Here is a 15561-nt window from a genome sequence, read left to right as displayed (position 1 = left end):
AGGCATGAGGTTTTGTGCTCTGTAAGAAAACTAGGGAAATATGAACCTCCGAGAATGTAACTAGCAAGCAGAGTTCCTCCATGGCCTCACTTAAGTTCCTGCATCCCAGTTCCTGCCTTGAGTTCCTTCCTGGCCTGACTTCCTTCAGTGATTGACTGTGACACAGAAGAATGAGGTGAATAAACCCTTCCTTCCCCAAGTTGCTTTGGGTTAGAGTGTTTTATCATATTAACAGAAGGAAACTAGAAAATCGGTGTTCAGTAAATGTTTTTGAATGTTGAATATGTGTTTTTAACATTTTATTTCTTTAGAACCATTTAGCAGATATGCAGTTGGGTTGAGGTTGATGCTGGTAAAGACACATTTGGATAGTGAAGTGAGAATTTGGGGACTTATATTACTATGTCCCTCTGGGGCTATGTTGCCAGGCCTGTACATAAGAGGTTTTATATTGTATCCTGGTGCCTGAAAACAAGAAAGGAGATGAGAGGCCCTCTCTACTTCACTCTTGAAAATAACTTGTCCATCTTTATGGAGAAAAAAATCCTCGTCCACATTAAAAAAAAAAGAACTGTAATTAGCCAAGTAAAAAGCTACAGTCTGGATAAACAGGAGAGAGAGAGGGAGGGAGAGAGAGAGAGAGAGAGAGAGAGAGAGAGAGAGAGAGAGAGAGAGAGCTTTACTTTATTTCCTGTTGAAAAGTTTGTCAGAATATCTGCTTGTATGGTTTGTAAAGTGCGTTAGAGGTACATTGTGGGTAACTGAGGTTGGTGTTATCTCAGGTCACCCTTTTCAAAATTAAATCAAATTACTTTATTCTTTGATAGTTTCAGACACATCTATAATGAATTTCAGTCATACCTTCTCTCTTTTCTTCTTCCGATTTCCATGGAACCTCTTCTTCTCAGCAAGTCCCATCCCTGCGCTCCTGTCTTTGGGTTGTGGGAATCCACTGAGTTTATTAGGATGACAAACAAATTAGTGCTGCTCCCATCCCTTGTCAGGGAAGCTTCTTTTCGCAGTGGTTCAAGTGCTGAGAATAAGTGACGGTTGATGACCCTAAATAGGACGTCTGTATCACCCTCCACAGCCCAGGAACCATGGAGGAGGAGGGAGAAGCAATGGAAAAATTTACCAGTTTCCTCCCTAGCTATGCCTCTGCTTTATCACATGGACACATGGTTAAAGGGCACAGAAGACGGAGCTGCATTTACATCAACTCCAAGCTACATCACTCAGATTTTATTTTATTTTTTTTATCTTTAACTTTATTTTTAACTATATCATGTTGTGCCACTGAAATTCCCTTAAAGAATCCTTGGCATCAGCGAGAAGGGGTGTGAGTGTTAGTGTTTCCCTTTTGTGAAGATTTGAACGTCTCCGAGTGTCAGCTTCTTATCTGCTAATAGGAACAATAAGAACACATTTTTCTTTTAGGTTGCCATAACACAGCCGGAGGCAGATGGCTCAGAAAATCATCAGTTCTGAGGATGATGGTGGTAACTTCCCAGGCTTGTCATAACAAATTGTCACAGATTATGTGGCTTACAACATTATTATTATTATTATTATTATTATTATTATTATTATTATTATTATTATTATTTGCAATTCAAGTGAGGAGAGCAGAAGTCCGAAAGTGTCTGTAGGCGTGGCTCCTATAAAGTAGAAACCACCCCAGAACTCTCTCTCCCAGACTCTGGGGGTCTTTGATCACCCTCTGCATTTGTTTGCTTTGTTTGTTTGTTTTGTTCTTTCGAGACATGGTTTCTCTGAGTAACAGCCCTAGCTTTCCTGGAACTCATTTTGTGGACCCGGCTGGCCTCAAACCCACAGAGACCTGCCTGCCTCTGTCTGGGATTAAAGGTATCATCACCACACCTTGCTTACTCTCCGCATTCTTAAACATGTGGATTCCCCCCCCCCCCCTTCGTTTTAGTTTCCTTCTGTTGCTGCGATGAAACACTGTAACCTAAAGCAACTTAAGGAGGACAGGGTTTGCTTGGCTTATACTTCAGCTTACAGTGCATCATTGAGGGAAATCAGGGCCGAAATTCAGAGCAGGAGCTTGAAGCAGCAACTGTGGAGGAACACTGCTCCCCAGCTCACCCTCTGGCTTGCTCTTGGGCTCACAGTTACCTTATACATGGTATAAGTAGGATCACCTGCCTAGGAATGATGCCGCCCTCAGTGGACCTAGTGCTCCTGCATTCATCATGAATCAAGACGGCCTCTTATTGATTTGTCCATGCCCTATCTGATGTAAGAAATTCCTCAGTTGAAGCTTCTCCTCTAAGATGATTCTAGGCTTTGTCAAGTTGACAGTTAAGGCTAACCAGCACACCTGTGGTCATAATGTCCTCATCGTATGGGTGGTGGACAGCTCCGATTAGATGGTTCCTGGCAGATACCCTTCTATTTGGAGTAACTACTGGGGCATTGCAGAGGATAGCAAGAGGATATGTCTTTTTTTTTTTTTTTTCTGCACTGCTAGAGAAATCTGGAGTGTAGCTAATCAAAATCTTATTAGTGGATATTGCTTGAGGCTCTCACATTTGAGACTGGTTCAGAAAGAATCTAGGTATTCTGGAGTTCAGTATGTACAACTTCAGGATGGATGCAATCTGGTTCTGCTATAGTGACCAGAAGTTCGCTAGGGTTAGCAGGCTAACCAGGGAGAAAGGAACAGGGATATTAGAAACCCAGTTACTTGGGTTACCATAAGGCTTCCTTCTGCATTTCTGATTCTGAAGATGGTGGCTGGGTAGGTGTTGAGGGAGCTGAGTCTGAGATCAAGATAGAATCTCAGACTGGCAGAACTTGTGAGCATTCTGGGAATTTTCTCCTCACGACATGATCTCCAAAGAAGATGCCCTCATTCCACAGGAAAAACCACTAAGATTTCTGACTGAGGAATAGTAAGACCTAATGCTTTTACAATAGTGGGATGCTTGAATATGATGCAAGGCAGAAACACAAAACAGTTCTTACCAGAATTCAAATCATCTCCTTCCCTTTCAAAAACAAACAAAAAATATCCCAAAACAGCAAGTAAACAAAAGCAACAATAACCAAGAAATCATTTCATGCCTCAAGTCCTACCGGGACCATTAGAGTTACAGTGTGTTATGTTTCCATTTTAAATTTCCATTTTCAGGTATTTATCACATACAGTGTGTGTTTCCAAACCAGAAGAAATCACATTAAACAAAAAGTGAAAGATAAAGCAATGCAATCTATTACTTGGAATTGAATGAAATAGAACAAAAAGGAAGATAGTGTTTCTGACGGTGTTCTATATTGTTATAGCTTAAAATAATTAAAAAAATGTATGTATCATTATCATCACCGTTATTAGAACTTTGGAGTTAAAACAATAAAAAGGAGCACTTACTCAGGAAGGGAAACCAAGCCAACAGAAGTGCAGGCATAAACGCTGCCGCCAAGGTGATGCTCTACACATACCCCGCTGCTGACCTTCGGCTTCAGCATCTTGTTGCAACTCATGGCTGCTGCATAACAAATTCAGTTTTCCGATTTTCTATTCTGTAACTGTACAGATTCTTGTTCTCCTCACAACCGCTTCATTATTTTTATTTCAGCTCTTTATTTTTTAAAGTATTTTCCCAAGCTAAAATGTCCTGGAAAAAATTCAATGACCTGGGAAATTTCAACTTAAAAATGTATTCTATGTGTGGGTCTGAATGAGTGTTTACCATGTGAGCAAACTGCCCTTGGAGGCTGGAAGAGAGCATCAGATTCTCTCGAACTGGAGCTACAGGGGCTGGGAACCAAATTCGGGTCCTCTGCAAGAGCAGCAGCCACTCTTAACCATTGAGCCATCCCTCCAGTCCCCTTAACACATTTCAAAGGAAGCGCAGAATAATTTTTCAATATATTTTTCATGGAACTAGGTTTAGTTTAAGTTCCTTTAAATCTGTACAGAAAATATGAAATAGGACCAGAGACTCCAAATTCAAAACTTCATAGAAAAAGGCTAGAGTCTCAATACCGCAGAGGATTCAGATACAAGGGCTTGTGGGACAAGTGGGAAGCCTGCAAGCTCAGCTAGTAATAATTTGCCTCTTTGCCCTGACTAATCCCACCGAGCTGAATTTACACACCCCTCAAAGACAGGGAAAATGAGATCATTAAATTTTAACCATGAACATGCTGCATCTAGTTATAAGGTGTCTTGTCTTAACTCATGACTGCTGCATGCTAAATTCAATTACCTGATTTTTCTGCTCGATTAATATAATCCAGTTTCTGGGCAAAGTGGAACATTCCCATGAATGTTGGGGAGGAGTACCCCTTAATTCTCAAGTGATGACTTCACTGAAATATGTATGTACACGTGCACAGGTGTGAAAGGTGTAATTTGAAAGAGCAGGAAGGCAACACCTCTGTAACTAGGCCCCTGTCGTGGTTTGAGTGAGAATGCCCCCTAGGGGTGCATATGTTTGAAAACTTGGTCCCCAGTTGATGGAACTCTTTAGAAGGATTAGGAGGTGTGGTCCTGTTGGAGGAGGTGCGTCACTGGGGGCAGGCTCTAGGGTTTCAAAAGCCCATGACATTTCCAGTTAGCTCTCTCTGATGGGTTCTCAACTGTTTCTGCTGCGTGTCTTCTTTCCACCATCATGGCGACGACCTCTGGACGCACAGGCCCAATCAGATGTCTTCTTTCTTCAGTCATCTTAGTCACGGTGTTTTATCTCAGCAGTAAAAATGTAACTAAACATTTCTCAAAACTTGCCTTCAAGGATGTCCCAGCAAAAGAAAATTTCATACACTAAATGCTTCCCAGATCTCCTTCTTTGCTCTGTTTCCCTGGGGTGGGGTGGGGGGAATGTGACTCAAAGAGTCATCTCAATAAGAAAGAAAGGTATGATGATCCTCTTCCTGTGGCTGCATCAGCCAGGGGACACCAATCTGAAACTCAGAGGATGCCTGTGTGGGGGTAGTCTGGTGGCAGGACACCTGATGATTGGAGGCAGGAATGCTCACACATTTGAGGTGGGCTACAACACTAACCAAAATCAATGAGCAATCCTCCAAAGTGACAGGCTCAGATGAGGCCCGTGGAGGGGAGGGGTGTCAAGTGGAGCTTTTTCAAAGTTAAGTTGAGAAGTGTGGGGTACTTCTCACTGATTTTGGATTTCTGAGGTGAGTGTGGTAAAGATGACCGAGGAAAGGAAGACTTGGAGAACTGCAGGCATGCCTCATTTTACCAAGGCGGGGTGTGGCAGATTTCTTAATAAGCTTTGATTCTCAATAAAATGAAGACATTGAAGCTGGTTGCTCAATTTCAGGATTAGATTCTGAGTTCAATTGGTCATATGAATTCATGTGGTTTTCAAGATTTAAAAATGTGTGTGTGTGTGTGTGCACGGGCACTAGTGCGTGCGTGCATGAGTGCAGACCTATGCTTGCAGAGACTAGAAGAGGACCGGAGGTGGAGGTGGCATTACGGATGCTTGTGAGCATTCTGATGTAGGTGCTGGCTGCTGAATTTAGGTCTTTTGCAAGAGCCTCACGCTCTCTTAATGCTGAGTCATCTCCCCAGACACCTCATATCTAGTTTGTAGTCATCTATTTAGATTGACGTGCAAACAGCAGCCAGAGCAGAGGAGAGATGACTTAATTAGAATGAGGAGGTAAAAAACTTTTTTGTAGCCTAGAGTTTTATAAGTCACCTTTATTTTCGTTTTTTTTTTTGTTTGTTTGTTTGTTTGGTTTTTTTTTTTGTTTGTTTGTTTTTCGAGACAGGGTTTCTCTGTAGCTTTGGTGCCTGTTCCAGAACTAGCTCTTGTAGACCAGGCTGGCCTCAAACTCCCAGAGATCCACCTGCCTCTGCCTCCTGAGTGCTGGGATTAAAGGCGTGCGCCACCACCGCCCGGCTCACTTTTATTTTCGAGATTAGTCCAAAGAGCTTTTCTCCTCTTCCATGGGCTCCACTGGGAAGTTGCAGCCTTTATCGTCTCTTTTGGGTGGGAGGGGGGCAGACTCCTTCACCAATGGAGCAAAGGCTATGGTTTCTTAATTTGTAAGGCTGAAAAGAAATCTGATACAGAAATGAACTAACAGTGTTGATAAGATGGTTCATAATAAAGGTGTTTGCCATCAAACCTGAGGACCTGAATTCAGTCCCTGGATGAAGGCAAAAACCTTCTCCTGGAAGTTGTCCTCTGTCCTTAACACATACCATGTGGTATACTGACTCTCTCTCTCTTTCTCTCTCTCTATATATATCTTATAAAACACGTACAGGTGAAAAATGGACTAATTGACAGCATAAAAATTCAAAGAAAAATTATGTAAAGATGTTAAATTGCATATCTTTATAGGCAGTTTCCTGTAGTATATTTGCCACTTGTTTAATGACCCCTCCCCCACTTAAGATTTCTTTGGGGAAAAAGGGGAAACTTCCTCGACAAAACTATAAAGCAGAGAAAATGTATCTGAGACTCATTTTGAACTTTCCTTTAAAAATAACAATACTTATTTTTCCTTCTAATAACCTAATTAATTCAGTTCTTTTGTGTTTTGAGTGTCTATCTGTATATAGCTACGATCTATGCTTCTATCAATAATTTTCCTATCAACTCTGTCATCTATCTACTATGTATCTATATACCTATCATCTATTTACCTGTAATTTAATTATCCACCTTCTGTCTCTCTCATCCATCTATACATATCAGATATCTGTCAATCAATTATCTATTCTCTCTCTCATCTATCTGTACAATCATCTATCTTCCATTATACTTCCTCCCCTTTTCTCCTCATCCTTTTCTTCTTGCTGTTCTTCCTCCTCCTTCCTTTTCTTTCATTGATTGCTGCTGCAGTCAGACTCAATTTGAAGCATGGCACTTTCCTCTTCTCTGCAGCCATCTTATAGGCAAAAGTTTAAGCTCCTCCCAACAATCGCTCCTAGGAAAACGTCTGAGGACACTACCATTAAAGCGTCACGTTTCTAAGGTTGGATCAGTCAGAACTGAGAGAAGTTTTGCTTGCCTTTATGCTTGGTGTATCTGACTATTCAGACTCATAGAATCCCATCTTGATGTTCTTTTAATGCTACCTCTCTTGCAGCCTGAGGTCTTGGACTTCTGCTGCTGACTGCTGTTCCTCATTTTCCCATGCAGGCAACACACAGCACAAATGGACAGAAAGCAAAATACCTTCAAAACACTTTGCCAAGAACACTTATGGAGCATGTGACACAATGAAGACTCAGAGAACCCAACTGCAGGAATGTGGACTGCCCTTCACAGGTCTTCGGTTGCCAAAAGGGATTCAGGGGGAGAACTTGGGTTAATGTAAATCATGTGATTTTTAATAAAAATGAACATTGAAAGGGTTGAGGCGGGGCAAGAGAGTGAAGATGAACCAAGCCCAGTGCCTACAGAGAGCACATAGACACACATGCTAGGGACCCTCCTGAGATCCGTCTCCTTGGAGAGTAGAGAGAACAGACACATGACCATCAGAAGCTCAGTTGGGACCCACATTTATGCAGTACCGACCCCCAACTCAAGAAGCTATGTTACAAAAAGAAGGAAAAGCAAAAATCAAATGCCAAAGCTTCCATCTTAGGAACAAGGTGCTTTTTCAGACTTTGCTGATCTGCAGGGAGAAATACAAATATAACCTAAACACAATTAAATATCCAAGGTAGTTACCAGATTGAAAATGAATTATAAAGAAACATAGATAGCTTTGTCTTGCTACACAATCTACCCTTGTTTATTTTTAAATACTTCAAGACTGAATTCATAGTCTGGTCTCTAAAGCCTTTCCCAGGTCTGAGGGGAGGTTGTGTAGTGAACACAGCAAGGGAGATACCCTGGGAGAACCATGAGCCCGAGGAGAGAAGGGTACCAGGAATGGAGTTTTCTCTTTCGGTTAACAGCTGCTTAAACAGCTATCCTGGGAATGCTTTTACAGAAAAGCTCAGGTCAACCTATACCAGGTCAACTGGCTGCCTTGAAGAATGAGCATGCAGGATTTCATTCAGCACAAAATGCAATGCTCTTCACACAGAAGTCGATCAATATGTGCTGTTGACTGATGCCTGGCTTTACTTAATGTCTACCCTTTATGTGGCTCAAACGGCTTTGACAGTACAGATTCATTGGTATTTTGAGCAACCTGCTGTCGAATATAAGACAGTTCCTTCTTTATAATTATGCAAATAAGATAGAAGGTGGGGAGAGTAGATACCTAATTGGCTTCATCCCTTATCCGTACTGGCCAGGCCATGTTTTCTGTTTAGGTTGTAGTTTCCTTCCTATCAAATGAGGTATTTGAAACTAGGTACTTTGGAAGTGAAGGTTTCTCTCATTTCTAAAATAAGGTTTGGGAGCTGATGGCAACCTTGTCTCAAACAAAACAAAACAAAACAAAAAAAACAAAACAAAACCAAAACTAACTGTTGTATCACCTTAGTCATTGTTGTCAAGCTCCACCTGGGTGACCTGAGCATTTTATAGCCATGGTTGCCATGGACATGCACACTAAACACAGGAGGCAGCTGTTCTTGTCTCCATCTTCTGTGAGGACAGAGGCAGGGAGGGTCTAAACATCTCTCTAAGATCATACAGCATGAGCAGTAGGAGACCTGGCTATTTCCCGTTCACTGGTGTTGCAAATCCTTTTTTTTATTATTATTTATTAAAGATTTCTGCCTCCTCCCCTCCACCGCCTCCCATTTCCCTTTCCCTCCCCCAATCAAGTCCCCCTCCCTTATCAACCCGAAGAGCAGTCAGGGTTCCCTGCCCTTTGGGAAGTCTGAGGACCTCCCACCTCCTTCCAGGTATAGTAAGGTGAGCATCCAAACTGCCTAGGCTCCCACAAAGCCAGTACGTGCAGTAGGATCAAAACCCAGTGCCATTTTTCTTGACTTCTCAGCAGTCCTCATTGTCCGCTATGTTCAGCGAGTCCGGTTTTATCCCGTGCTTTTTTAGACCCAGTTCAGCTGGCCTTGGTGAGTTCCCGAAAGATCATCCCCATTATCTCAGTATGTGGGTGCACCCCTCGCAGTCCTGAGTTCCTTGCTCGTGCTCTCTCTTCTTCTGCTCCTCATTTGGGCCTTGGGATTTCAGTCCGGTGCTCCAATGTGGGTCTCTGTCTCCTTTCATCGCCTGATGAAGGTTAATATTCAGGAGGATGACTATATGTTTTTCTTTGGGTTCACCTTCTTATTTAACTTCTCTAGGATCACGAATTATAGGCTCAATGTCCTTTATTTATGGCTAGAAACCAATTATGAGTGAGTACATCCCATGTTCCTCTTTTTGGGTCTGGCTTACCTCACTCAGGATAGTGTTTTCTATTTCCGCCCATTTGCATGCAAAATTCAAGAATTCTTTTTTCTCCCTTTCATCTTCTCCAGTCACACATTCTTCCAACCAACACACACACACATGCATGCTCCAAAGTCTGGCTTATTGGAAGACCTTGGAACACTGCAGAGACTGTTCCCATGAAATCTGAGCTTCCACACTTAGCTGATGAGCTATTGACTGTTGCTGGCTAGTTAGGAGAGGAAAGTCAGTTTTCTTTAAGAGTATGATACCTGGATCTCCCAGGAAAAAAAGAAATAGAATATATAGTGTTGTGGAGAAATAAATGGGAAACTAGAATAAGATTAAACGTGGAGAGAGATGGGAGAGTGGGGTAAGGGCAGTAATTTGGAGAGGGACAACTCACATGAAAGGTCCTTTGAAAACTGTAATAAGATAGAAACTTACTACTGTAAAAGTTTCCTAAAAATATATACACATATAAAAGGAATTCAAATGGAGTTACCACATAATGGGAAGATAATTCCCCAATTAGACATCTTATGCCACCAAGAAGTCTTCCAGTATCAGGGATGGGTTACATCTTGTTGAATCCTTAGCCAAAAGGGCCCCCTGGATTCCCAAGCATCACAGACTACTGCAAAGCTATTGGTTGTTCTTTACAACCTTATGGTAAGGCATTATTACTGAGGACAAATTGGTGTTCACCTAGAAGCTTCACCCCTTACTGACTAGCATTCACAGTGCTTGAACTTACACTGAGCTTTGCACACAGCACTCCGCAGTCTGCACCTTGTACTCTGTTCTGGAGAAGAAAGGTAATCATCAATATTATCAGCTACATACCCTGTGACCTACGACAGCTACCTGCCTGCGATAAATACTGGGACAACAGTGGAATGTATGTTATAGGAGTTACCAGCCACTTTTTGATTGAATTTAAGGCTCACTCCATGATATGCAACCAAATGGAGCCTGGCACTGCTAAGGTGGTCAAGAAACAAGACTAAATAGCATGGGCATGGGCCATGGGGAAAACTTAATGCTATTATTCTGCTAGCAGAACATGGCAATACTTTGACTCCTAATAACATATTACTATAACCATAGATCAGAGCCTTACTCAACTCTCATCAGAGCTGCTTCTTCTTCTTCTTCTTCTTCTTCTTCTTCTTCTTCTTCTTCTTCTTCTTCTTCTTCTTCTTCTTCTTCTTCTTCTTCTTCTTCTTCCTCCTCCTCCTCCTCCTCCTCCTCCTCCTCCTCCTCCTCCTCCTCCTTCTTCTTTTTCTTTTACAGTGGATGGCAATTAACACAGAGATCCGAAACTACACATGCAGAGAGTGAAAGACTTAGAAGACTTAGTCCTAAATGGGTTGCCTTCATCAAACGCTTTCCCCAAGCCTGAGGGATTAATGTGGAGATGGAGGTTGGAGGTGGAAAGATTCTGAAATGTAGGGGTAGTGGTGGATATCTTCAGGGACACAGTGTCTCCCAGATGCAATAGGATGGATAAACACATAAACTTACAGAAACTGGTCCCACTCATAGGATCTGCATAGTCTGTGCTAGATGGGGTTCTAGCACTGAGAAGAGCAAGCACACGTGGGGTTCCACACCTACCCAAGAAGCTACTTGCGATGATATGTAATGGCAAAGAGAAAACCAGTTTCTTCCAATGGAGGGTTACTAGGTATAGCACGTACACTTCAGGGCAAGGTCCATTCCCAGGAGTAAACCAACACAAAATGAACTGTGTATGGAGAGGGGCACGGTACTGCTTTATTCTAGCACTTTTTGTCTTATTGGTTTTTTTGTTTTTGCTTTGATTTTCATTTTTCACTTTTTTGGAGAGGGAGAACATGAAGTTAGGTGGGTAGGGATGTGAGGTGGTGGGGAGCATCTGGGAGAAGTTGGGGAGGGGAAAAGCCTTGATGAAAACATACTGTGCAATTTTTTTTTTTTTTTTAGAATAAGAAATTGAAAAAGTGTTACTCTTGGTAGGTGACCATGCTTCCGAGGCTGTCCTTATCTAATGCATGTAGGGGCAGCATAAGCTGAATTCAGTGGTTATTAAAAAAATGAAATTGGAAGGGGGGACAGATTTAGTCAAAGTTACAGTGAGGGAAGGAAGGGATGAATATTATCAATATTCTTTCTACACATGTGTGGAATACTATAAAGAGTAAAGAAAAGACACCTAAAAGTGGAATCAAACCCAAGCTATTAATTTAGAGAAACAGTTAATTCAACCAACCCTATATTCACTTATCTTGAGATATAACCATTACAAAAATTTTCTTACTCCTACCCTAGAGTGTTCCAATTTATGTAAGTGAAGAGGTCTCAAATTATCTAAGTGCCTTGAGTTATCTGGATGACAAGATTGATTTTCATGTGTGACAAGTGTAATCGGTCTCATTACTTTATAGTCACACCCTATGTTCTCCTAAATTACCAAGCTGGGGCGAGACAAGAACATGGGATTATTCTCTGAAGGAAACCTCATCTGAGTCAATATTTTATTTGGTTGGATTCTGTGATAAGTACTGATTCATAGATTGTGGAACTGATTTTTAGTCTCTATCAGACTTGTTAGAACATAACTGGAACTGATTTTTAGTCTCTCTCAGGCTTGTTAGAACATAACTCTTAATTAAACTTTTGGGGAGCAGGGGAGATTCCTTTGGAATTAGTATTAACCATCAGCTGTCACAAAGATGGCCGTTGAAGGTAGAAAAATTTCCTGTTTTAATATTTGGATTCAAATGTAAATGTGTTACTTTCCCCAGGTAGTGGGCCCACTGCAAAAATAAGCAAAGGGTCCCAGTGCATTAGCTTTTCATCACCAACTTTAGAGATCATATTGGTTGCCTTTTTACTGATATTTTATCTTGGATGCTCTTCTGGCCTTACCTCTTCAGATCTGTGTTCAGTGGGGGACCAGCAGTATGGATGGAACTGACCTTCCCTGACCTCTTTCTCCTAATATAAACCTTAGAGATGAAAATCGGAAGAAAACTGGCAAGGCACATCACGTAAAGCTAACTAGCATCTCGTATTTGTTCACTGGTTGAGAAAATTAGACTCTGATATTCTGTGAGCCACATTGTCACGAATGCTTGCTTCTCAAGGAGCAAACAAAGAAATCTGGGTAGTCAGCAACTTAAGGATCCATAAGAGGTACCCATGAGCCACCACCTGAAGCAAAGGCGAGGATAAAACGATGAAGACAGCTAACGTCTTAGAGTTCAAACTGCTGGGTACCCTCCAGCCATAAACAGAAGCAAAGGAGATGCTAGAAAGAGGCATAGTCAGCATCTTAGAGATCACCCAGTGGTACCCAGGAGCTATGGCTGGAAGCAAAGGAGATGAGGGATGGAAAGGCAGCAAAGAAGCAGAGGTCCCTAACACAGTTCTCCTTGATGGTATAAGATTAAATATATCAGCTATGGTAAGGGCAGGTCTGGGATGGAGGGATGGGACATGACAGGTTTGAAGGAGTTAGGGGCTAGAACACACACCTTTATGAGAGCTGATCAATGACCAGAGTCCTATTCTTCGTCCTTTGCTGTCTCATGCATTTTCTTAACCCATAGGAGGCTTACCTGGCACAGATGAGTTTTGAAAAACTGCCCTGTCAGCAAGTTGGCAAGTTATTACCTTGTTAATTAGGGTCGCTGCTCACTAATAATTCAACCGATAACATGATATTTTTTTTTAACAAGGCATTTATTGCATTTATTTCCTTTGGCAAGAGCCATAATAAATACAACGACATTTATTAATTTATGAAGCTTTTATCTAATATAAATGCATTTGCCACAGCCCTAAATTTTCTTTGTCTCCAAAACCATATCCTACTGCCCTTGTGTTTTCCTAGCTCCGACATACACACTTTCTCTGACCCCATGGAGCCTCATCAGGAACAATACCCATCTTACAAGATGCTTTAAGAATGAAAGGACATAATGTATAGGAAATTGATCTGGATATACACAGGAATTTAGTAATAGAGAAAAGTAAATGATTCAATAATGATGTTGAAACAATAAGATATGGAGAAAAACATGTATTTTATCCTTACTTCACTTAAGCATACATCAATTTTAGATGATTTAAATATTTAATTATATTTATGATCATAACTATATTATAGGAAAACATGGACCCATTTTTACTTTTGTTAACATAATTATAACAAGAACAAAAACTTTGTAATTAATTCTATCTGGGGCCTGGAGCGATGGTCCAGGAGTTAAAAGATTGTGTTGAGTGTATGGCAGACTCAAGCTTGATTCCTAGTTGACTATCTCACAACCTCCTATGACTCTGGCTGTGGTGGATCCAAAGCCCTCTTCTGGCCCCTGTAGGTGCCTCCATTTATATGGCATACACATGTGCAGAAATGCACACATGCACATAAACAAAAAGAAACCTTAAAAACTCTAGGAAAATTTCATGAGCATGGAAAGAAAACTGGAGAGAAATATCTTCAATTTTATCGCAAAGGAAATAATTTCTTATAGCATGTAAATCTGTTGTGTTTTGGTTAAACAACTAACCAGTCATTCAAAATAAAAACTGGTAAACTATATGAACAGTTTACTGAAAATAAAATGCAAAGAACTCATGATGCCACCAACCTTTTTCTGAAGAGAAGATTGCCAACAGAGGTTATTCTTCTGAAAATAATGCAGCTGTCAAGGGATCTTGACTGCTAACATCTTGTTATATGTGCCTAGTATATAAATAGACCAATTAGCTCTACATATGTGAATGAAACTTGGAGCTATGTGAATCAGACCTGTGGAGATGTTACATTCTATAACACACTGGGAAACATAGACCCTCATTTTATATCATGTCTGTTTCATCTCCTTAAAGCTAGGGAAAATTCTGCAATTTTTTTTAACTTCTTCCAACTTTTTGAAGAATCAAAACTAATACAAAGTCCCACAAAACTCGGTAGAGCTCTGTGAGTTCTTACTCCACACCTATCCATTATTATAGTCCCACTGATGTATATAAGTTCCATTCTTCTTTTTTTTTTTTTTTTTTTTAAAGCCTACAGCACCCGGTATTCCCAGGCGGTCTCCCATCCAAGTACTAACCAGGCCCGACCCTGCTTAGCTTCCGAGATCAGACGAGATCGGGCGCGTTCAGGGTGGTATGGCCGTAGACGCATTCTTATCTCTTTAAATAAATCTCTCTGTAACAACAATAATAATAGGTATAGACAAGTGATCGACAAATACGGATATTTTCTGTTTTGTTGTTTTGTTTTGTATATAGTGGCCAACTGGACTTTTCTTTTTTTTAACTATTTTGTCCAACAGTGAGTGCACAGGAGCTTACAGATCTGGTTCCCATCCTTTTGGGTGAATATGTAGTATGTTATTATGAAGGAAAAACATTTTATTCAACCAAATCTAATGTTGCACATCAGAGTTATTGCCAATATTTTGCTGTTCTGAAATTCCACAATGAATAACTGTGCATTTGTTGTCACAGAAATATAGACTCTCAGAGTAAATTATTGGTTTTTGAGACACAGTAGCACTGTGTTGTCCTCATGGTACCATCTATGATGGTGTGTGATATTTTTATGTGTCCTAGATGCGGTGGGTAACCAGTACACCTAAATAACAGAAGCAACCGTAAGTCATGGTGTGTCTGTTAAAGTATTACTGGGGAGCATTTTATTAGAATCAAAACACGAATAAAGCATATACCATCACCCATCACCCAGGTTTCCCTTCAGATTTTTTTTTAAGTTTGATATTTATCAAAAAGCAAAGTGATATATTATTGCCCTGTGCTCGCTATTTACAGATGGACACAGTGCAGCTCAGTTCAGGCACAGGGAAGTCAAGGGTATTGGTGATGCAGGAATCTAACACCCAGTTAGCCACAGGCGCTCTGACGCTTTGCAGGGCTGTGTTGTGTTGTGTGGCTTGAGGAGCCGCAGGAAGTTAGAAAACCCAGAGAGTCACTTTGCCATCTTTGTAAATGCATCCTTCATTTATTTCTAAGTGGTGTTTCAGTTTGGCTAAAGACACGCAGCAAACAGCACATTCAACATGAATTTCATTTCTTTTGTTTGAGCCAAGGGCATTTTGTGGGTACTTTGGTTCTATTTTATAGGGGTCCAGAGGAAGCAGTGAGGAGTATGCATGCAATTGGCCTGCTACCTCTGCTTGCCTTTCCTCTGAATCATGTGTTCTGTGTAATTCATACTCAGGAGTCTTTA

The 15561-nt window shown here is 41.0% G+C and overlaps 1 non-coding gene across 1 annotated transcript; it reads right to left on the bottom strand.

Moving 5' to 3' along the window:
* Positions 1-14373: 14373 nt before the first annotated feature.
* Positions 14374-14492, bottom strand: LOC130873993 (5S ribosomal RNA). The gene has a single exon (XR_009057047.1). It is a non-coding gene; the product is annotated as a 5S ribosomal RNA (ribosomal RNA).
* Between the last annotated feature and the right edge of the window lie 1069 nt (positions 14493-15561).

The sequence above is a fragment of the Chionomys nivalis genome, chromosome 4 (assembly GCF_950005125.1).
Source record: "Chionomys nivalis chromosome 4, mChiNiv1.1, whole genome shotgun sequence".
NCBI classification, from domain to species: domain Eukaryota; kingdom Metazoa; phylum Chordata; class Mammalia; order Rodentia; family Cricetidae; genus Chionomys; species Chionomys nivalis.
The sequence above is the reverse complement of the archived record's forward strand: the minus strand, read 5'-3'. Positions and strand labels throughout refer to the sequence as shown.